Genomic DNA, 23,108 nt, shown 5'->3' on the forward strand with positions numbered 1-23,108 from the left:
TTTCAGGACATATCCCTCGGAGAACGGGGTGGCCGCAGGCGTGACTTCCATGACCTTGGAGTGAACACCCGGCAGACCATTGAATAGAAATGTGAGACCTGTTTTTTTTTTTGCACTGTGTGACAGGTTAAGGTTTAATCACAGAATCAGACTTCTATCTGCACGGTAGCGTGTGTCTTAGGTTTTTCTGAATGACACCATCAGTACCTTCAATGTAAGATATCCTTTTTGGGATAGATTTCAAGTAGGCCTCCAATACCAGAAACTAGTTATTTTGAGAATGGCAAATTTGGGAATAGTTTTTCAACCCAGAAAAAAAGGGTGCTTTTACGGTCACTACAAATAACTTAAACAGCTAAAACAGTACAGATTTGCTTGAATAGAAATGTGAGACCTGTTTTTTTTTGCACTGTGTGACAGGTTAAGGTTTAATCTCAGAATCAGACTTCTATCTGCACGGTAGCGTGTGTCTTAGGTTTTTCTGAATGACACTATCAGTACCTTCAATGTAAGATATCCTTTTTGGGATAGATTTCAAGTAGGCCTCAAATACCAGAAACTAGTTATTTTGAGAATGGCAAATTTGGGAATAGTTTTTCAACCCAGAAAAAAAACTGTGCTTTTACGGTCACTACAAATAACTTGAGCAGCTAAAACAGTACAGATTTGCTTGAATAGAAGTGTGAGACCTGTTTTTTTTTGCACTGTGTGACAGGTTAAGGTTTAATCTCAGAATCAGACTTCTATCTGCACGGTAGCGTGTGTCTTAGGTTTTTCTGAATGACACTATCAATACCTTCAATGTAAGATATCCTTTTTGGGATAGATTTCAAGTAGGCCTCAAATACCAGAAACTAGTTATTTTGAGAATGGCAAATTTGGGAATAGTTTTTCAACCCAGAAAAAAAAGTGTGCTTTTACGGTCACTACAAATAACTTGAGCAGCTAAAACAGTACAGATTTGCTTGAATAGAAATGTGAGACCTGTTTTTTTTTGCACTGTGTGACAGGTTAAGGTTTAATCTCAGAATCAGACTTCTATCTGCACGGTAGCGTGTGTCTTAGGTTTTTCTGAATGACACTATCAGTACCTTCAATGTAAGATATCCTTTTTGGGATAGATTTCAAGTAGGCCTCAAATACCAGAAACTAGTTATTTTGAGAATGGCAAATTTGGGAATAGTTTTTCAACCCAGAAAAAAAAGTGTGCTTTTACGGTCACTACAAATAACTTGAGCAGCTAAAACAGTACAGATTTGCTTGAATAGAAATGTGAGACCTGTTTTTTTTTGCACTGTGTGACAGGTTAAGGTTTAATCTCAGAATCAGACTTCTATCTGCACGGTAGCGTGTGTCTTAGGTTTTTCTGAATGACACTATCAATACCTTCAATGTAAGATATCCTTTTTGGGATAGATTTCAAGTAGGCCTCAAATACCAGAAACTAGTTATTTGGAGAATGGCAAATTTGGGATTAGTTTTTCAAACCAGAAAAAAAAAAGGGCTTTTACGGTCGCTACAAATAACTTGACCAGCTAAAACAGTACAGATTTGCTTGAATAGAAATGTGAGACCTGTTTTTTTTTGCACTGTGTGACAGGTTAAGGTTTAATCTCAGAATCAGACTTCTATCTGCACGGTAGCGTGTGTCTTAGGTTTTTCTGAATGACACTATCAATACCTTCAATGTAAGATATCCTTTTTGGGATAGATTTCAAGTAGGCCTCAAATACCAGAAACTAGTTATTTGGAGAATGGCAAATTTGGGATTAGTTTTTCAACCCAGAAAAAAAAAAGGGCTTTTACGGTCGCTACAAATAACTTTCCCAGCTAAAACAGTACAGATTTGCTTGAATAGAAATGTGAGACCTGTTTTTTTTTGCACTGTGTGACAGGTTAAGGTTTAATCTCAGAATCAGACTTCTATCTGCACGGTAGCGTGTGTCTTAGGTTTTTCTGAATGACACTATCAATACCTTCAATGTAAGATATCCTTTTTGGGATAGATTTCAAGTAGGCCTCAAATACCAGAAACTAGTTATTTGGAGAATGGCAAATTTGGGATTAGTTTTTCAACCCAGAAAAAAAAAAAGGGATTTTACGGTCGCTACAAATAACTTGACCAGCTAAAACAGTACAGATTTGCTTGAATAGAAATGTGAGACCTGTTTTTTTTTGCACTGTGTGACAGGTTAAGGTTTAATCTCAGAATCAGACTTCTATCTGCACGGTAGCGTGTGTCTTAGGTTTTTCTGAATGACACTATCAATACCTTCAATGTAAGATATCCTTTTTGGGATAGATTTCAAGTAAGCCTCAAATACCAGAAACTAGTTATTTGGAGAATGGCAAATTTGGGATTAGTTTTTCAAACCAGAAAAAAAAAAGGGCTTTTACGGTCGCTACAAATAACTTGACCAGCTAAAACAGTACAGATTTGCTTGAATAGAAATGTGAGACCTGTTTTTTTTTGCACTGTGTGACAGGTTAAGGTTTAATCTCAGAATCAGACTTCTATCTGCACGGTAGCGTGTGTCTTAGGTTTTTCTGAATGACACTATCAATACCTTCAATGTAAGATATCCTTTTTGGGATAGATTTCAAGTAGGCCTCAAATACCAGAAACTAGTTATTTTGAGAATGGCAAATTTGGGAATAGTTTTTCAACCCAGAAAAAAAAGTGTGCTTTTACGGTCACTACAAATAACTTGACCAGCTAAAACAGTACAGATTTGCTTGAATAGAAATGTGAGACCTGTTTTTTTTTGCACTGTGTGACAGGTTAAGGTTTAATCTCAGAATCAGACTTCTATCTGCACGGTAGCGTGTGTCTTAGGTTTTTCTGAATGACACTATCAATACCTTCAATGTAAGATATCCTTTTTGGGATAGATTTCAAGTAGGCCTCAAATACCAGAAACTAGTTATTTGGAGAATGGCAAATTTGGGATTAGTTTTTCAACCCAGAAAAAAAAAAGGGCTTTTACGGTCGCTACAAATAACTTTCCCAGCTAAAACAGTACAGATTTGCTTGAATAGAAATGTGAGACCTGTTTTTTTTTGCACTGTGTGACAGGTTAAGGTTTAATCTCAGAATCAGACTTCTATCTGCACGGTAGCGTGTGTCTTAGGTTTTTCTGAATGACACTATCAATACCTTCAATGTAAGATATCCTTTTTGGGATAGATTTCAAGTAGGCCTCAAATACCAGAAACTAGTTATTTGGAGAATGGCAAATTTGGGATTAGTTTTTCAACCCAGAAAAAAAAAAAGGGATTTTACGGTCGCTACAAATAACTTGACCAGCTAAAACAGTACAGATTTGCTTGAATAGAAATGTGAGACCTGTTTTTTTTTTGCACTGTGTGACAGGTTAAGGTTTAATCTCAGAATCAGACTTCTATCTGCACGGTAGCGTGTGTCTTAGGTTTTTCTGAATGACACTATCAATACCTTCAATGTAAGATATCCTTTTTGGGATAGATTTCAAGTAAGCCTCAAATACCAGAAACTAGTTATTTGGAGAATGGCAAATTTGGGATTAGTTTTTCAAACCAGAAAAAAAAAAGGGCTTTTACGGTCGCTACAAATAACTTGACCAGCTAAAACAGTACAGATTTGCTTGAATAGAAATGTGAGACCTGTTTTTTTTTGCACTGTGTGACAGGTTAAGGTTTAATCTCAGAATCAGACTTCTATCTGCACGGTAGCGTGTGTCTTAGGTTTTTCTGAATGACACTATCAATACCTTCAATGTAAGATATCCTTTTTGGGATAGATTTCAAGTAGGCCTCAAATACCAGAAACTAGTTATTTTGAGAATGGCAAATTTGGGAATAGTTCTTCAACCCAGAAAAAAAAGTGTGCTTTTACGGTCACTACAAATAACTTGACCAGCTAAAACAGTACAGATTTGCTTGAATAGAAATGTGAGACCTGTTTTTTTTTGCACTGTGTGACAGGTTAAGGTTTAATCTCAGAATCAGTCTTCTATCTGCACGGTAGCGTGTGTCTTAGGTTTTTCTGAATGACACTATCAATTTCTTCAATGTAAGATATCCTTTTTGGGATAGATTTCAAGTAGGCCTCAAATACCAGAAACTAGTTATTTGGAGAATGGCAAATTTGGGAATAGTTTTTCAACCCAGAAAAAAAAAAGGGCTTTTACGGTCGCTACAAATAACTTGACCAGCTAAAACAGTACAGATTTGCTTGAATAGAAATGTGAGACCTGTTTTTTTTTTGCACTGTGTGACAGGTTAAGGTTTAATCTCAGAATCAGACTTCTATCTGCACGGTAGCGTGTGTCTTAGGTTTTTCTGAATGACACTATCAGTACCTTCAATGTAAGATATCCTTTTTGGGATAGATTTCCAGTAGGCCTCAAATACCAGAAACTAGTTATTTTGAGAATGGCAAATTTGGGAATAGTTTTTCAACCCAGAAAAAAAAGTGTGCTTTTACGGTCACTACAAATAACTTGACCAGCTAAAACAGTACAGATTTGCTTGAATAGAAATGTGAGACCTGTTTTTTTTTGCACTGTGTGACAGGTTAAGGTTTAATCTCAGAATCAGACTTCTATCTGCACGGTAGCGTGTGTCTTAGGTTTTTCTGAATGACACTATCAGTACCTTCAATGTAAGATATCCTTTTTGGGATAGATTTCAAGTAGGCCTCAAATACCAGAAACTAGTTATTTGGAGAATGGTAAATTTGGGAATAGTTTTTCAACCCAGAAAAAAAAGTGTGCTTTTACGGTCACTACAAATAACTTGACCAGCTAAAACAGTACAGATTTGGTTGAATAGAAATGTCAGGTCTATTTTTTAGGTGCTGGGTGACAGGCTCAACTTGCCCCTGATGTAGTATATGGCCAAAAAATAACCACACTGTTGATGGTTAAATGCACTTGGGTGACACAGGCTCAGCCTGCACCAGATGTAGTATATGGCCAAAAAATAATCAGACTGTTGATGGTTAAATGCACTTCGGTGACACAGGCTCAGCCTGCAGCTGATGTAGTATATGGCCAAAAAATAACCAGACTGTTGATGGTTAAATGCACTTCGGTGACACAGGCTCAGCCTGCAGCTGATGTAGGATATAGCACAAAATAACCACACTATTGATGGTTAAATACACTTGGTGATAGCTTGTGCTGGCGCACCACAAGTCACAAAATGGCCGCCGATCACCCCAGAAAAAAAGTGATCTAAAAACGCTCTGGGCAACCTCAAAAAAGTGAGCAAGTCAATACTAGCACTTCAATGATCCACAGCTGCAGATCGATCACAGAATGAAGTCTTTTGGAGGAGTTAATCACTGCCTAATCTCGCCCTAACGTCGCAGCTGCAACCTCTCCCTATGCTTGAATCAGCAGAGTGACGTGCAGCGCAACGTGACCCAAGCTTATATAGAGGCTGGGTCACATGCTGCACTGGCCAATCACAGCCATGCCAATAGTAGGCAAGGCTGTGATGGCCTCTTGGGGCAAGTAGTATGACGCTTGTTGATTGGCTGCTTTACAGCCTTTCAAAAAGCGCCAAGAAAGCGCCGAACACCGAACCCGAACACAGACTTTTACGAAAATGTTCGGGTTCGGGTCCGTGTCACGGACACCCCAAAATTCGGTACGAACCCGAACTATACAGTTCGGGTTCGCTCATCCCTAATTATATGATCTTTACAATGAATATATTTAATGAATATGTAAATGGTGGAACAACCCTCTTTAACCCCTTAGTGACCACCCATACTTGTTTTTACGGCGGTCACTAAGGGGCTTTAGGCTGGGCCGACAATTTTTTTTAAATGAGAGAGCGGACTCCCTCAGTCTCCCATCAGCACCCCGCAAATGCGATTACGGGGTGCCGATGTGTGTGAAGGCTGCCTGGGGTCTGATGAAGGCCCCAAACCAGCCTTCAGTAAGTTCCTGCAGGCTGCGCCTCTCTGGCACAGCCTGCTGGTCAATGTCAGAATAGCATGGCCATTAAAATGCAATGCACTATAGGGATAGTGCATTGCATTTTAAAAGCAATTAAAAAGCTGTCTGTTAAATTACGCATTTTTTCCATTGAAAATATGCTTTTCAATAAAAAAAATTGCAAAAAAAAAAATCTTCCCCATATGTTTGGTATTGCCGCATCCATAACGACCCAAACTACAGACTATTTCGCGGCACGGCAAAATAGCGGCAGGACGGATCCGACAGGGTGAACAGCCTGTCGGATCCGTCCTGCCACTAGTGTGAAAGTAGCCTAAAGCCCTTCCATTTTTTAAAAAGCTTTTTTGTTTGTCTGTCGTTTGATTTCATTGTGTCTAAATGTTTCAGACAGAATAATTTTTTTAAAATCCTCCAGAATGCTTTGTATTGTGGGTCTTCCTTTTTACGACCTTTCTGTCTGGAGTTTACGGAATGTGCTTGGAAATGGAATCCAGCACAGCATCCAATAAAGCCAGAAATTCTTTATTGATCACTTAAAATCCATAAAGTGCATCTAAAAAGCTACGCATTTCAGATGAACACTTGTCGTCCTTCATCACGACTCTTCATACAAAGTGCAAACAACATATTTAAAAGAAAAAGCACAGTTGGATTCAATGGATTGGAAAAATAAACTCCCCCAATCTACTTTCATCAGAATATTCAAAGAACCCAATTTAACACTCGATTACATACATGGAAAAAAAAGACACATATTAAAATATACAGGAAAGCAAGACATAATATTTCTGTGATACAGATGATGTATTTCTAGTAATAGGTTTGATCATGTTATAAATATCTTCAGAGATTTTTTTTCTCAATGTCCAAATTCCAAAGATCCAACATATTGTTTGTTACATGTGGAGCATGTGGTTTGTGTAGTACTGCAATTAATAAAGGGTACATATTTTTTGCATATAAGCTAGGTGCTACATTGTTTCCTATAGTAACAGTACGTTTTATTTTGAATCCACCTGAGCTTTTTTTTTTTTTTTTAGATATGTTGTTTGCACTTTGTGTCTTGATGAAGGACGAGATGCGTTCATCCCAAACGCATTTTTTTTACATGCACTTTATGGATTTTAAGTGACCAATAAAGAATTGTTGTTTTAATGGACACTGTGCTGGATTCCATTTTCAAGTACCGTCTGGACCCCTCTCTATGGTGACTAAGGTGTTGGTGTGGTGAGATGACCAGCTATTCATCTCCTTCCTTAAAGCTGTATTACATAGCCCAAATCTGTCAGCGGTTATCATGAAGGAAGCATTCCCTCGCAGCAATAGTCTGCTAGCTAGAAAAGTAGACCGCTGCTATTACATGCAATGATCTCCTTCTCAGTATGGGGACGAGCGATCGTTATACCACCACTCGTTCCCATGCTGTCCAGTTGTTTCCCGTCAGCAGATTGTGATTCGACACCATGATCTGCTGCTTGCAAACTATAATTTTTAAACCTTTCTAAAGATTTAGATTACCCGATGAACAAGCATTTGCTCGTTCATTGGGTAATCGGCGGAAGTATTACACTGCCAGATTATCGCTAACAAGTGTTCATATGAACGCAATGATTGGTCCAACAATCGCCTGGTGTAATACAGGCTTAACAAAGTTCGCAGAATGTACAGTCCCTTGCTAAAGTATTTGTTGTTTTTCCTATTTTGTTGCATTACACCCTGGAATTCAACTTGATTTTTTTTAGGTTTGTAGTAACATTTGATTTACACTACATGTCTGCCACTTTGAAGGTAAATCATATTTTTTTTTTACTGTGACACAAAAAATAATGAAGACAAAAAGTAAAAATGTATGTACATAACTATTCATTCAACTCAAAACTTTCTATATACATGTATCTTGGGGTTGGTCTCTATTAGCTTAACACACCTAGAAATTGGGATTTTTGCCCATTCTTCCATGCTAAACTACTACAACTCCTTCAGGTTGGATGAGTTGTGTGGGAACACAGCAGTCTTCAAGTGATGTGAAAGATTCTATTTAATTGAAGTCTGGGCTTTCACTAGGCCATTCCAAGACATTTAAATGTTTACTAGTGTTTATCGAGCACCAAAGTGCTCGGGTGCTCGAGTAGAACATTTTGGAATGCTTGGGTGCTCTACAGAGCGCCCGAGCACAATGGAAGTCAATGGGAGAACCCAAGCATTAAAAAGTAAGAAATTGATGAAAACACCACTGAAATGGTTTGGGAACAGCATGTGGAGGATGTCTGGATGCATCTTGAACTCCCAAGTCGCTGCTGGGAACGATGTTGTCCGAGTAGTACGCAACTTTTACAGACTTTAAAATCGACTTTAGAGAAAAAAAATCTTAGGAAACATTCTTTCCTGTATATTTACTTGTATATAAAGTGCAAGTGCTGCCAAAAATTACAAGGAAGAGGCACTCCGATACAACCTGTATATCACATAAAGGAGGGCCTCATTCACATTGTGATACAATTGTTCAGGTAGTGGGACTCCTACACTCATAAAGCCTATGCACTAAGGGTAATGGCTGCACGGATCCGGCACTCCAATACACCCTTTATTACGCATAAAGGAGGGCATCATACATACACTTAAAAAATTATGATTGATGCCCTGCTGGTTATCCTCAAAAACATTAGAAGCAAGGGCCTGCTGGTGACCCTTTAAAACTTTAGGGGCAAGGGCCTGCTGCTGATCTGACCATCTAAAAATTAGGGGTGAGGGTCTGCTGCTGAGCTGACCCTCTAAAACATTAGGGGCGAAGGGCTAGCTGCAGATCTGACCATCTTAAAATTAGGGGTGAGGGTCTGCTGCTGAACTGACCATCTAAAAAATTTGGCGTAATGGCCTGCTGCTGATCTGACCATCTAAAAAAATTAGGGCTGAAGGTCTGCTGCTGAGCCGACCATCTAAAAAATTAGGGGTGAGGGTCTGCTGCTGATTAGGGATGAGCGAACCCGAACTGTATAGTTCGGGTTCGTACCGAATTTTGGGGTGTCCATGACACGGACCCGAACCCGAACATTTTCGTAAAAGTCCGGCTTCGGGTTCGGTGTTCGGCGCTTTCTCGGCGCTTTTTGAAAGGCTGCAAAGCAGCCAATCAACAAGCGTCATACTACTTGCCCCAAGAGGCCATCACAGCCATGCCTACTATTGGCATGGCTGTGATTGGCCAGTGCAGCATGTGACCCAGCCTCTATTTAAGCTGGAGTCACGTAGCCCCGCACGTCACTCTGCTATGATCAGTATAGGGAGAGGTTGCAGCTGCGACGTTAGGGCGAGATTAGGCAGATTAACTCCTCCAAAAGACTTCATTCTGTGATCGATCTGCAGCTGTGGATCATTGAAGTGCTATTATTGACTTGCTCACTTTTTTGAGGCTGCCCAGAGCGTTTTTAGATCACTTTTTTTCTGGGGTGATCGGCGGCCATTTTGTGACTTGTGTTGAGCCAGCACAAGCTATCACCAAGTGTATTTAACCATCGATAGTGTGGTTATTTTGTGCTATATCCTACATCAGCTGCAGGCTGAGCCTGTGTCACCGAAGTGCATTTAACCATCAACAGTCTGGTTATTTTTTGGCCATATACTACATCAGCTGCAGGCTGAGCCTGTGTCACCGAAGTGCATTTAACCATCGACAGTCTGATTAATTTTTTGGCCATATACTACATCTGGTGCAGGCTGAGCCTGTGTCACCCAAGTGCATTTAACCATCAACAGTGTGGTTATTTTCTGGCCATATATTACATCAGGGGCAAGTTGAGCCTGTCACTCAGCGCCTAAAAAATAGACCTGACATTTCTATTCAACCAAATCTGTACTGTTTTAGCTGGTCAAGTTATTTGTAGTGACCGTAAAAGCACACTTTTTTTTTCTGGGTTGAAAAACCATTCCCAAATTTGCCATTCTCAAAATAACTAGTTTCTGGTATTTGAGGCCTACTTGAAATCTATCCCAAAAAGAATATCTTACATTGAAGCTAGTGATAGTGTCATTCAGAAAAACCTAAGACACACGCTAGCGTGCTGATAGAAATCTGATTCTGTGATTAAACCTATAACTGTCACACAGCGCAAAAAAAAACAGGCCTCACATCTCTATTTAACCAAATCTCTACTGTTTTAGCTGGTCAAGTTATTTGTAGTGACCGTAAAAGCACACTTTTTTTTCTGGGTTGAAAAACCATTCCCAAATTTGCCATTCTCAAAATAACTAGTTTCTGGTATTTGAGGCCTACTTGAAATCTATGCCAATAAGAATATCTTACATTGAAGCTAGTGATAGTGTCATTCAGAAAAAACCTAAGACACACGCTAGCGTGCTGATAGAAATCTGATTCTGTGATTAAACCTATACCTGTCACACAGCGCAAAAAAAAACAGGCCTCACATCTCTATTTAACCAAATCTCTACTGTTTTAGCTGGTCAAGTTATTTGTAGTGACCGTAAAAGCACACTTTTTTTCTGGGTTGAAAAACCATTCCCAAATTTGCCATTCTCAAAATAACTAGTTTCTGGTATTTGAGGCCTACTTGAAATCTATCCCAAAAAGAATATCTTACATTGAAGCTAGTGATAGTGTCATTCAGAAAAACCTAAGACACACGCTAGCGTGCTGATAGAAATCTGATTCTGTGATTAAACCTATACCTGTCACACAGCGCAAAAAAAAACAGGCCTCACATCTCTATTTAACCAAATCTCTACTGTTTTAGCTAGTCAAGTTATTTGTAGTGACCGTAAAAGCACACTTTTTTTTCTGGGTTGAAAAACCATTCCCAAATTTGCCATTCTCAAAATAACTAGTTTCTGGTATTTGAGGCCTACTTGAAATCTATCCCAAAAAGAATATCTTACATTGAAGCTAGTGATAGTGTCATTCAGAAAAACCTAAGACACACGCTAGCGTGCTGATAGAAATCTGATTCTGTGATTAAACCTATACCTGTCACACAGCGGAAATAAAAACAGGCCTCACATCTCTATTTAACCAAATCTCTACTGTTTTAGCTGGTCAAGTTATTTGTAGTGACCGTAAAAGCACACTTTTTTTTCTGGGTTGAAAAACCATTCCCAAATTTGCCATTCTCAAAATAACTAGTTTCTGGTATTTGAGGCCTACTTGAAATCTATCCCAATAAGAATATCTTACATTGAAGCTAGTGATAGTGTCATTCAGAAAAACCTAAGACACACGCTAGCGTGCTGATAGAAATCTGATTCTGTGATTAAACCTATACCTGTCACACAGCGCAAAAAAAAACAGGCCTCACATCTCTATTTAACCAAATCTCTACTGTTGTAGCTGGTCAAGTTATTTGTAGTGACCGTAAAAGCACACTTTTTTTCTGGGTTGAAAAACCATTCCCAAATTTGCCATTCTCAAAATAACTAGTTTCTGGTATTTGAGGCCTACTTGAAATCTATCCCAAAAAGAATATCTTACATTGAAGCTAGTGATAGTGTCATTCAGAAAAACCTAAGACACACGCTAGCGTGCTGATAGAAATCTGATTCTGTGATTAAACCTATACCTGTCACACAGCGCAAAAAAAAACAGGCCTCACATCTCTATTTAACCAAATCTCTACTGTTTTAGCTGGTCAAGTTATTTGTAGTTACCGTAAAAGCACACTTTTTTTTCTGGGTTGAAAAACCATTCCCAAATTTGCCATTCTCAAAATAACTAGTTTCTGGTATTTGAGGCCTACTTGAAATCTATCCCAAAAAGAATATCTTACATTGAAGCTAGTGATAGTGTCATTCAGAAAAACCTAAGACACACGCTAGCGTGCTGATAGAAATCTGATTCTGTGATTAAACCTATACCTGTCACACAGCGCAAAAAAAACAGGCCTCACATCTCTATTTAACCAAATCTCTACTGTTTTAGCTGGTCAAGTTATTTGTAGTGACCGTAAAAGCACACTTTTTTTTCTGGGTTGAAAAACCATTCCCAAATTTGCCATTCTCAAAATAACTAGTTTCTGGTATTTGAGGCCTACTTGAAATCTATCCCAAAAAGAATATCTTACATTGAAGCTAGTGATAGTGTCATTCAGAAAAACCTAAGACACACGCTTGCGTGCTGATAGAAATCTGATTCTGTGATTAAACCTATACCTGTCACACAGCGCAAAAAAAAAACAGGCCTCACATCTCTATTTAACCAAATCTCTACTGTTTTAGCTGGTCAAGTTATTTGTAGTGACCGTAAAAGCACACTTTATTTTCTGGGTTGAAAAACCATTCCCAAATTTGCCATTCTCAAAATTGTGGTGAACGGGAACAATGAGGAAAACATCTAATAAGGGACGCGGACGTGGACATGGTCGTGGTGGTGTTAGTGGACCCTCTGGTGCTGGGAGAGGACGTGGCCGTTCTGCCACAGCCACACGTCCTAGTGAACCAACTACCTCAGGTCCCAGTAGCCAGCAGAATTTACAGCGATATTTGGTGGGGCCCAATGCCGTTCTAAGGATGGTAAGGCCTGAGCAGGTGCAGGCATTAGTCAATTGGGTGGCCGACAGTGGATCCAGCACGTTCACATTATCTCCCACCCAGTCTTCTGCAGAAAGCGCACAGATGGCGCATGAAAACCAAGCCCATCGGTCTGTCACATCACCCCCATGCATATCAGGGAAACTGTCTGAGCCTCAAGTTATGCAGCAGTCTCTTATGCTGTTTGAAGACTCTGCTGCCAGGGTTTCCCAAGGGCATCCACCTAGCCCTTCCCCAGGGGTGGAAGAGATAGAATGCACTAACGCACAACCACTTATTTTTCCTGATGATGAGGACATGGGAATACCACCTCAGCACGTCTCTGATGATGACGAAACACAGGTGCCAACTGCTGCGTCTTTCTGCAGTGTGCAGACTGAACAGGAGGTCAGGGATCAAGACTGGGTGGAAGACGATGCAGGGGACGATGAGGTCCTAGACCCCACATGGAATGAAGGTCGTGCCACTGACTTTCACAGTTCGGAGGAAGAGGCAGTGGTGAGACCGAGCCAACAGCGTAGCAAAAGAGGGAGCAGTGGGCAAAATCAGAACACCCGCTGCCAAGAGACTCTGCCTGCTACTGACCGCCGCCATCTGGGACCGAGCACCCCAAAGACAGCTTCAAGGAGTTCCCTGGCATGGCACTTCTTCAAACAATGTGCTGACGACAAGACCCGAGTGGTTTGCACGCTGTGCCATCAGAGCCTGAAGCGAGGCATTAACGTTCTAAACCTTAGCACAACCTGCATGACCAGGCACCTGCATGCAAAGCATGAACTGCAGTGGAGTAAACACCTTAAAAACAAAGAAGTCACTCAGGCTCCCCCTGCTACCTCTTCTGCTGCTGCTGCCTCGGCCTCTTCTGCTGCTGCTGCCGCCTCGGCCTCTTCCTCCGCCTCTGGAGGAACGTTGGCACCTGCCGCCCAGCAAACATGGGATGTACCACCAACACCACCACCTGCGTCACCAAGCATCTCAACCATGTCACACGGCAGCGTTCAGCTCTCCATCTCACAAACATTTGAGAGAAAGTGTAAATTCCCACCTAGCCACCCTCGATCCCTGGCCCTGAATGCCAGCATTTCTAAACTACTGGCCTATGAAATGCTGTCATTTAGGCTGGTGGACACACACAGCTTCAAACAGCTCATGTCACTTGCTGTCCCATAGTATGTTGTTCCCAGCCGCCACTACTTCTCCAAGAGAGCCGTGCCTTCCCTGCACAAACAAGTGTCCGATAAAATCAAGTGTGCACTGCGCAACGCCATCTGTGGCAAGGTCCACCTAACCACAGATACGTGGACCAGTAAGCACGGCCAGGGACGCTATATCTCCCTAACTGCACACTGGGTAAATGTAGTGGCGGCTGGGCCCCAGGCGGAGAGCTGTTTGGCGCACGTCCTTCCGCCGCCAAGGATCGCAGGGCAACATTCTTTGCCTCCTGTCTCCTCCTCCTCCTACTCAGCTTCCTCCTCCTCTTCTTCCACCTGCTCATCCAGTCAGCCACACACCTTCACCACCAACTTCAGCACAGCACGGGGTAAACATCAGCAGGCCATTTTGAAACTCATATGTTTGGGGGACAGGCCCCACACCGCACAGGAGTTGTGGCGGGGTATAGAACAACAGACCGACGAGTGGTTGCTGCCGGTGAGCCTCAAGCCCGGCCTGGTGGTGTGCGATAATGGGCGAAATCTCGTTGCAGCTCTGACACTAGCCGGTTTGACGCACATCCCTTGCCTGGCGCATGTGCTGAATTTGGTGGTGCTGAAGTTCATTCGCAACTACCCCGACATGTCAGAGCTGCGGCATAAAGTGCGGGCCGTCTGTTCGCGCTTCCGGCGTTCACACCCTGCCGCTGCTCGCCTGTCTGCGCTACAGCGTAACTTCGGCCTTCCCGCTCACCGCCTCATATGCGACGTACCCACCAGGTGGAACTTTACCTTGCATATGCTGGACAGACTGTGCGAGCAGCAGCAGGCCATAGTGGAGTTTCAGCTGCAGCACGCACGGGTCAGTCGCACTGCGGATCAGACACACTTCACCACCAATGACTGGGCCTCCATGCGAGACCTGTGTGCCCTGTTGCGCTGTTTCGAGTACTCCACCAACATGGCCAGTGGCGATGACGCCGTTATCAGCGTTACAATACCACTTCTATGTCTCCTTGAGAAAACACTTAGGGCGATGATGGAAGAGGAGGTGGCCCAGGAGGAAGAGGAGGAAGAGGGGTCATTTTTAGCACTTTCAGGCCAGTCTCTTCAAAGTGACTCAGAGGGAGGTTTTTTGCAACACCAGAGGCCAGGTACAAATGTGGCCAGACAGGGCCCACTACTGGAGGACGAGGATGAGGTGGAGGAGGATGAGGATGAAGCATGTTCACAGCGGGGTGGCACCCAAAGCAGCTCGGGCCCATCACTGGTGCGTGGCTGGGGGGAAACACAGGACGATGACGATACGCCTCCCACAGAGGACAGCTTGCCCTTACCTCTGGGCAGCCTGGCACACATGAGCGACTACATGCTGCAGTGCCTGCGCAACGACAGCAGAGTTGCCCACATTTTAACGTGTACAGAATACTGGGTTGCCTCCCTGCTGGATCCCCGGTACAAAGACAATGTGCCCACCTTACTTCCTACACTGGAGCGTGATAGGAAGATGCGCGAGTACAAGCGCACGTTGGTAGACGCGCTACTGAGAGCATTCCCAAATGTCACAGGGGAACCAGTGGAAGCCCAAGGCGAAGGCAGAGGAGGAGCAAGAGGTCACCAACGCAGCTGTGTCACGGCCAGCTCCTCTGAGGGCAGGGTTAGCATGGCAGAGATGTGGAAAAGTTTTGTCACCACGCCACAGCTAACTGCACCACCACCTGATACGGAACGTGTTAGCAGGAGGCAACATTTCACTAACATGGTGGAACAGTACCTGTGCACACCCCTCCACGTACTGACTGATGGTTTGGCCCCATTCAACTTCTGGGTCTCCAAATTGTCCACGTGGCCAGAGCTAGCCTTTTATGCCTTGGAGGTGCTGGCCTGCCCGGCGGCCAGCGTTTTGTCTGAACGTGTATTCAGCACGGCAGGGGGCGTCATTACAGACAAACGCAGCCGCCTGTCTACAGCCAATGTGGACAAGCTGACGTTCATAAAAATGAACCAGGCATGAATCCCACAGGACCTGTCCATCCCTTGTGCAGATTAGATATTAACTACCTCCCCTTAACAATATATTATTCTACTCCAGGGTACTTCTTCATTCAATACGATTTTTAATTTCATTTTACCATTATATTGCGGGGCAACCCAAAGTTGAATGAACCTCTCCTCTGTCTGGGTGCCGGGGCCTAAATGTGTGACAGTGGCCTGTTCCAGTGGTGGGTGACGTGAAGCCTGATTCTCTGCTATGACATGAAGACAGATTCTGCGCTGACATAAGGCCAGATTCTCTGTTACGGGACCGCTCTCCTCTGTCTGGGTGCCGGGGCCTAAATGTGTGACAGTGGCCTGTTCCAGTGGTGGGTGACGTGAAGCCTGATTCTCTGCTATGACATGAATACAGATTCTGCGCTGACATCAGGCCAGATTCTCTGTTACGGGACCTCTCTCCTCTGCCTGGGTGCCTGGGCCTAAATGTGTGACAGTGGCCTGTTCCAGTGGTGGGTGACGTGAAGCCTGATTCTCTGCTATGACATGAATACAGATTCTGCGCTGACATAAGGCCAGATTCTCTGTTACGGGACCTCTCTCCTCTGCCTGGGTGCCTGGGCCTAAATGTGTGACAGTGGCCTGTTCCAGTGGTGGGTGACGTGAAGCCTGATTCTCTGCTATGACATGAAGACAGATTCTGCGCTGACATAAGGCCAGATTCTCTGTTACGGGACCTCTCTCCTCTGCCTGGGTGCCAGGGCCTAAATGTGTGACAGTGGCCTGTTCCAGTGGTGGGTGACGTGAAGCCTGATTCTCTGCTATGACATGAAGACAGATTCTGCGCTGACATCAGGCCAGATTCTCTGTTACGGGACCTCTCTCCTCTGCCTGGGTGCCTGGGCCTAAATGTGTGACAGTGGCCTGTTCCAGTGGTGGGTGACGTGAAGCCTGATTCTCTGCTATGACATGAAGACAGATTCTGTGCTGACATCAGGCCAGATTCTCTGTTACGGGACCTCTCTCCTCTGCCTGGGTGCCGGGGCCAAAATGTGTGACAGTGGCCTGTTCCAGTGGTGGGTGACGTGAAGCCTGATTCTCTGCTACGACATGAAGACTGATTCTGCGCTGATATGAAGCCAGATTCCCTGCTATGGCATAAAGAGACTGATTCTCTGCTGACATGAAGCCAGATTCTTTGCTATGGCATGAAGAGACTGATTCTCTGCTGACGTGAAGCCAGATTCTCTGCTATGACATGAAGACAGATTCTGCGCTGACATAAGGCCAGATTCTCTGTTACGGGACCTCTCTCCTCTGCCTGGGTGCCGGGGCCAAAATGTGTGACAGTGGCCTGTTCCAGTGGTGGGTGACGTGAAGCCTGATTCTCTGCTATGACATGAAGACTGATTCTGCGCTGATATGAAGCCAGATTCCCTGCTATGGCATAAAGAGACTGATTCTCTGCTGACATGAAGCCAGATTCTTTGCTATGGCATGAAGAGACTGATTCTCTGCTGACGTGAAGCCTGATTCTCTGCTATGACATGAAGACAGATTCTGCGCTGACATAAGGCCAGATTCTCTGTTACGGGACCTCTCTCCTCTGCCTGGGTGCCTGGGCCTAAATGTGTGACAGTGGCCTGTTCCAGTGGTGGGTGACGTGAAGCCTGATTCTCTGCTATGACATGAATACAGATTCTGCGCTGACATAAGGCCAGATTCTCTGTTACGGGACCTCTCTCCACTGCCTGGGTGCCTGGGCCTAAATGTGTGACAGTGGCCTGTTCCAGTGGTGGGTGACGTGAAGCCTGATTCTCTGCTATGACATGAAGACATATTCTGCGCTGACATCAGGCCAGATTCTCTGTTACGGGACCTCTCTCCTCTGCCTGGGTGCCTGGGCCTAAATGTGTGACAGTGGCCTGTTCCAGTGGTGGGTGACGTGAAGCCTGATTCTCTGCTATGACATGAAGACAGATTCTGTGCTGACATCAGGCCAGATTCTCTGTTACGGGACCTCTCTCCTCTGCCTGGGTGCCGGGGCCAAAATGTGTGACAGTGGCCTGTTCCAGTGGTGGGTGACGTGAAGCCTGATTCTCTGCTATGACATGAAGACTGATTCTGCGCTGATATGAAGCCAGATTCCCTGCTATGGCATAAAGAGACTGATTCTCTGCTGACATGAAGCCAGATTCTTTGCTATGGCATGAAGAGACTGATTCTCTGCTGACGTGAAGCCTGATTCTCTGCTATGACATGAAGACAGATTCTGCGCTGACATAAGGCCAGATTCTCTGTTACGGGACCTCTCTCCTCTGCCTGGGTGCCTGGGCCTAAATGTGTGACAGTGGCCTGTTCCAGTGGTGGGTGACGTGAAGCCTGATTCTCTGCTATGACATGAATACAGATTCTGCGCTGACATAAGGCCAGATTCTCTGTTACGGGACCTCTCTCCTCTGCCTGGGTGCCTGGGCCTAAATGTGTGACAGTGGCCTGTTCCAGTGGTGGGTGACGTGAAGCCTGATTCTCTGCTATGACATGAAGACATATTCTGCGCTGACATCAGGCCAGATTCTCTGTTACGGGACCTCTCTCCTCTGCCTGGGTGCCTGGGCCTAAATGTGTGACAGTGGCCTGTTCCAGTGGTGGGTGACGTGAAGCCTGATTCTCTGCTATGACATGAAGACAGATTCTGTGCTGACATCAGGCCAGATTCTCTGTTACGGGACCTCTCTCCTCTGCCTGGGTGCCGGGGCCAAAATGTGTGACAGTGGCCTGTTCCAGTGGTGGGTGACGTGAAGCCTGATTCTCTGCTATGACATGAAGACTGATTCTGCGCTGATATGAAGCCAGATTCCCTGCTATGGCATAAAGAGACTGATTCTCTGCTGACATGAAGCCAGATTCTTTGCTATGGCATGAAGAGACTGATTCTCTGCTGACGTGAAGCCTGATTCTCTGCTATGACATGAAGACAGATTCTGCGCTGACATAAGGCCAGATTCTCTGTTACGGGACCTCTCTCCTCTGCCTGGGTGCCTGGGCCTAAATGTGTGACAGTGGCCTGTTCCAGTGGTGGGTGACGTGAAGCCTGATTCTCTGCTATGACATGAATACAGATTCTGCGCTGACATAAGGCCAGATTCTCTGTTACGGGACCTCTCTCCTCTGCCTGGGTGCCTGGGCCTAAATGTGTGACAGTGGCCTGTTCCAGTGGTGGGTGACGTGAAGCCTGATTCTCTGCTATGACATGAAGACAGATTCTGCGCTGACATCAGGCCAGATTCTCTGTTACGGGACCTCTCTCCTCTGCCTGGGTGCCTGGGCCTAAATGTGTGACAGTGGCCTGTTCCAGTGGTGGGTGACGTGAAGCCTGATTCTCTGCTATGACATGAAGACAGATTCTGTGCTGACATCAGGCCAGATTCTCTGTTACGGGACCTCTCTCCTCTGCCTGGGTGCCGGGGCCAAAATGTGTGACAGTGGCCTGTTCCAGTGGTGGGTGACGTGAAGCCTGATTCTCTGCTATGACATGAAGACAGATTCTGCGCTGACATAAGGCCAGATTCTCTGTTACGGGACCGCTCTCCTCTGTCTGTGTGCCGGGGCCTAAATGTGTGACAGTGGCCTGTTCCAGTGGTGGGTGACGTGAAGCCTGATTCTCTGCTATGACATGAAGACATATTCTGCGCTGACATCAGGCCAGATTCTCTGTTACGGGACCTCTCTCCTCTGCCTGGGTGCCTGGGCCTAAATGTGTGACAGTGGCCTGTTCCAGTGGTGGGTGACGTGAAGCCTGATTCTCTGCTATGACATGAAGACAGATTCTGTGCTGACATCAGGCCAGATTCTCTGTTACGGGACCTCTCTCCTCTGCCTGGGTGCCGGGGCCAAAATGTGTGACAGTGGCCTGTTCCAGTGGTGGGTGACGTGAAGCCTGATTCTCTGCTATGACATGAAGACTGATTCTGCGCTGATATGAAGCCAGATTCCCTGCTATGGCATAAAGAGACTGATTCTCTGCTGACATGAAGCCAGATTCTTTGCTATGGCATGAAGAGACTGATTCTCTGCTGACGTGAAGCCAGATTCTCTGCTATGGGACCTTTGTCCTATTGATATTGGTTCATTTTTATTTTTTTAATTTTTATTTTAATTCATTTCCCTATCCACATTTGTTTGCAGGGGATTTACCTACATGTTGCTGCCTTTTGCAGCCCTCTAGCTCTTTCCTGGGCTGTTTTACAGCCTTTTTAGTGCCCAAAAGTTCGGGTCCCCATTGACTTCAATGGGGTTCGGGTTCGGGACGAAGTTCGGATCGGGTTCGGATCCCGAACCCGAACATTTCCAGGAAGTTCGGCCGAACTTCTCGAACCCGAACATCCAGGTGTTCGCTCAACTCTACTGCTGATCTGACCTTCCAAAACATTAGGGGTTAGGGTCTGCTGCTAAGCTGACAATCTAAAACATTAGGGGCGAGAGCCTGCTGCTGATCTGTTCTTCTAAAAAATTAGGGATGAGGGTCTGCTGCTGAGATGACATCTAAAACATTTGGGGTGAGGGTCTGTTGCTGAGCTGACCATCTAAAACATTAGAGGCAAGGGATTGCTGCTGGTCTGACCATCTAAAACATTAGGGGTGAGGGTCTGCTGCTGATCTCACCTTCCAAAACATTAGGGGTTAGGGTCTGCTGCTAAGCTGACAGTCTAAAACATTAGGGGCGAGGACCTGCTGGTCACCCTCTAAAATATTAGGAGCGAGGGCCTGCTGCTGAGCTGACCCTCTAAAACATTAGGAGCGAGGGCAGCGTAATAAGCATGTTGATATCATGGAGGAGGAGGAGGAGAACGAGAAAAGTAAGATTGAACCATATACCCTTTTTTCTGGTGGAAGGGGTGCATGGGAATACAGTGTATTCAATACACCATAAAAGCCACATTTAAAGTGCCTTTATGTTCAGCTGCTTTCCTCTGGTGGAGTAGAGAAGTCAGGGGCAATCAAGGACTTATTCATTTTGATAAGAGTCAACCTGTCAGCATTTTCAGTTGACAGGCGAATGCGTATATCTATTATTATGCCCCTAGCAGCACTAAATACCCGCTCTGACAAAACACAAGCAGCAGGGCAGCCCAGCACCTCCAAGGTGTAGAGCGCCAGTTTGTGCCACGTGTCCAGCTTTCACACCCAATAGTTGTAAGGCACAGAGGGATCACTGAGGTCTGCTACGCACTCCTTCACCATCTTCCAAAACCTTTCCCTCCTTGTAACTGTAACGGGGCACCAAAGGCACACTCGGTCTCCCATCAGCCGCAGACCTGCTGCTTAGCTTCGGGAGCGAGGATCTGTGTTCCGCCTCGTTCCCAGGGCGGCTTTGCTAGCTGGGAGGATCCCTGCTCCTAGGTCTGCCTTGAGCGCCAAGCTGATCACTCGGTGCTCGACTTGCCTGTCTGTCGGTCATGTGACGCATCACATGACCCTCACTCCCCACTAAAAATACAGGCAACCTACTGGCTACAGGTTGCCTGTGATTTTGGTCCCTTAGGCTGTGTATTATTATTGTTATTTAGCTTACCTTTGGATTTGACCCTTGATCTGCTTCCTGACACCTCTTCTGCCTGCTCCTTGAACCTTGACGCTATCAGATTTTGACCTTGGCTTGCTTTTGGATTTTATCTTTGCCTCTTCTCTTGTACTGACGTGACCTCCTGGACTGACCCCGGCTAGTTGACCCGCCTCACCCTTCTGTTTTTGGTGGTACCTTGCTAGTTCCACCTCTCTGTCCGCTCTAGTGCTACCTCTCATTGGCTGTCCGCTTCTTTGCTGTCTCTATCTCTCTGCTTGCACTTACTCAGGTCAGAGACTTCGCTGTCCTCGTCAGGAGGATGACTCTCAATCTCCTCATTCTCTTCCTCCTCTTCAGCACATCCATGCTGAACAGATGGAATAAACCTGCTATGGGTACTACCCTCAGGAGCAGACGCAAACGTCTCCAGATCCTGCTCCTCCTCCTCCTCATCATCATCTAATTTGCGTTGATAAGACAAACTGAGGGTGGTCTGGCTATTACTCTGTGTACTGTCTTCCCCCATTTCCAACACTTCCACATGCAAAGCGTCGGGCTTCATTGTGAGCAGTGAGCATTTCAGTAGACACAGAAGTGGGATGGTTACGCTGATAATAGCGTTATCGCCGCTCACCATCTGTGTTGATTCCTCAAAGTTGCGTAAAACCTCACAGAGGTCGGACATCCATGCACATTTGTCGCTTTTGAAGAGTGGAAGCTGACTGGAAAGGCGATGACCATGTTGCAGCTGGTATTCCACTACTACCCTCTGCTGCTCACAAAGCCTGGACAGCATGTGGAACGTGGAGTTCCAACGCGTGCTCATGTCGCACAACAGTCGGTGAGCTGGCAATTGTAAGTGCTGCTGCAGCGTTGCCAGACCGGCGGCAGCTGTAGATGACTTTTGGAAATGGGCACACATGCGGCACACCTTCACCAGTAGCTCAGGCAAATTGGGGTAGGTTTTGAGAAACTGCTAAACCACTAAGTTAAACACGTGGGCTAGGCATGGTATATGTGTAAGCTTGCCGAGCTCCAAAGCCGCCACCAAGTTACGGCCATTATCAGACACAACCATGCCTGGTTGTAGGTTGAGTGGCGAGAGCCACAGCTCAGTCTGGTCCCTTATACCCTGCCTCAGCTCGGCGGCGGTGTGCTGTTTGTCACCTAAGCAAATTAGTTTGAGCATGGCCTGTTGCTGCTTCCCCACTGCAGTGCTACACTGCTTCCAGCTACTGACTGATGGCTGACTGGTGCTGCAAGATGAGAATCCAGAGGTGGAAGTGGAGGAGGAGGTGGCGGAGGAGAAGGGGGGTTGTAGCCACTAATGTAGGTGGTAGCGGAAATCCTGATGGAAGTAGGGCCCGCATTCCTTGGCGTTGGTAGCACCTGTGCCATACCAGAGTACGAGTCACTCCTGGCCTCCGCGACGTTCGCCCATTGTGCCATTAGGAAAACGTGTCCAGGTGTCAGTCGTTAAGTGGACCTTCCCAATAACTGCGTTGGTCAGGGCACGGGAGATGTTATGGAACACATGCTGGTGTAAGCAGGGACGGCACACCGGGAAAAATAGTGGCGGCTTGTGACTGAGTAATGAGGGATGCCTCAGTGTCCACAAGCCTAAATGGAAACATTTCCAGGGCCAGCAATTTGGAAAGGTGCTCATTTAGTGCTATAGCCTTCGGGTGGGTATTTGTGCTTTTGTTCAAAGGCCTGGGGTATGGACATCTGTACACTGCACTGGGACACAGAAGTGGATGTGCTACCTGATGGTGCTTGCAAAGGTCCAGGTGCAGGGCGGGAGGCATCCAGGCCTGCGTCTTGGACAGGGGATTGGCCAGCACGTAACACAGGGTAGAGGAGGCAGTGGTGTGACCCACAGACACTGATCGTGGACCCAGGCGTTCGGCCCACCTATTA

General features: G+C 45.2%; 1 protein-coding gene across 1 annotated transcript in view; it reads left to right on the plus strand.

Moving 5' to 3' along the window:
• The window catches only part of LOC120999281, a gene marked incomplete at its 5' end in the record, with an annotated part of 193,164 nt that overhangs the window by 18,476 nt on the left and 151,580 nt on the right, over positions 1-23,108 (plus strand). The gene's annotated exons all lie outside the window — the stretch shown is intronic.

This window comes from Bufo bufo, chromosome 4 (assembly GCF_905171765.1).
Source record: "Bufo bufo chromosome 4, aBufBuf1.1, whole genome shotgun sequence".
In the NCBI taxonomy this organism is placed as follows: Eukaryota; Metazoa; Chordata; class Amphibia; order Anura; family Bufonidae; genus Bufo; species Bufo bufo.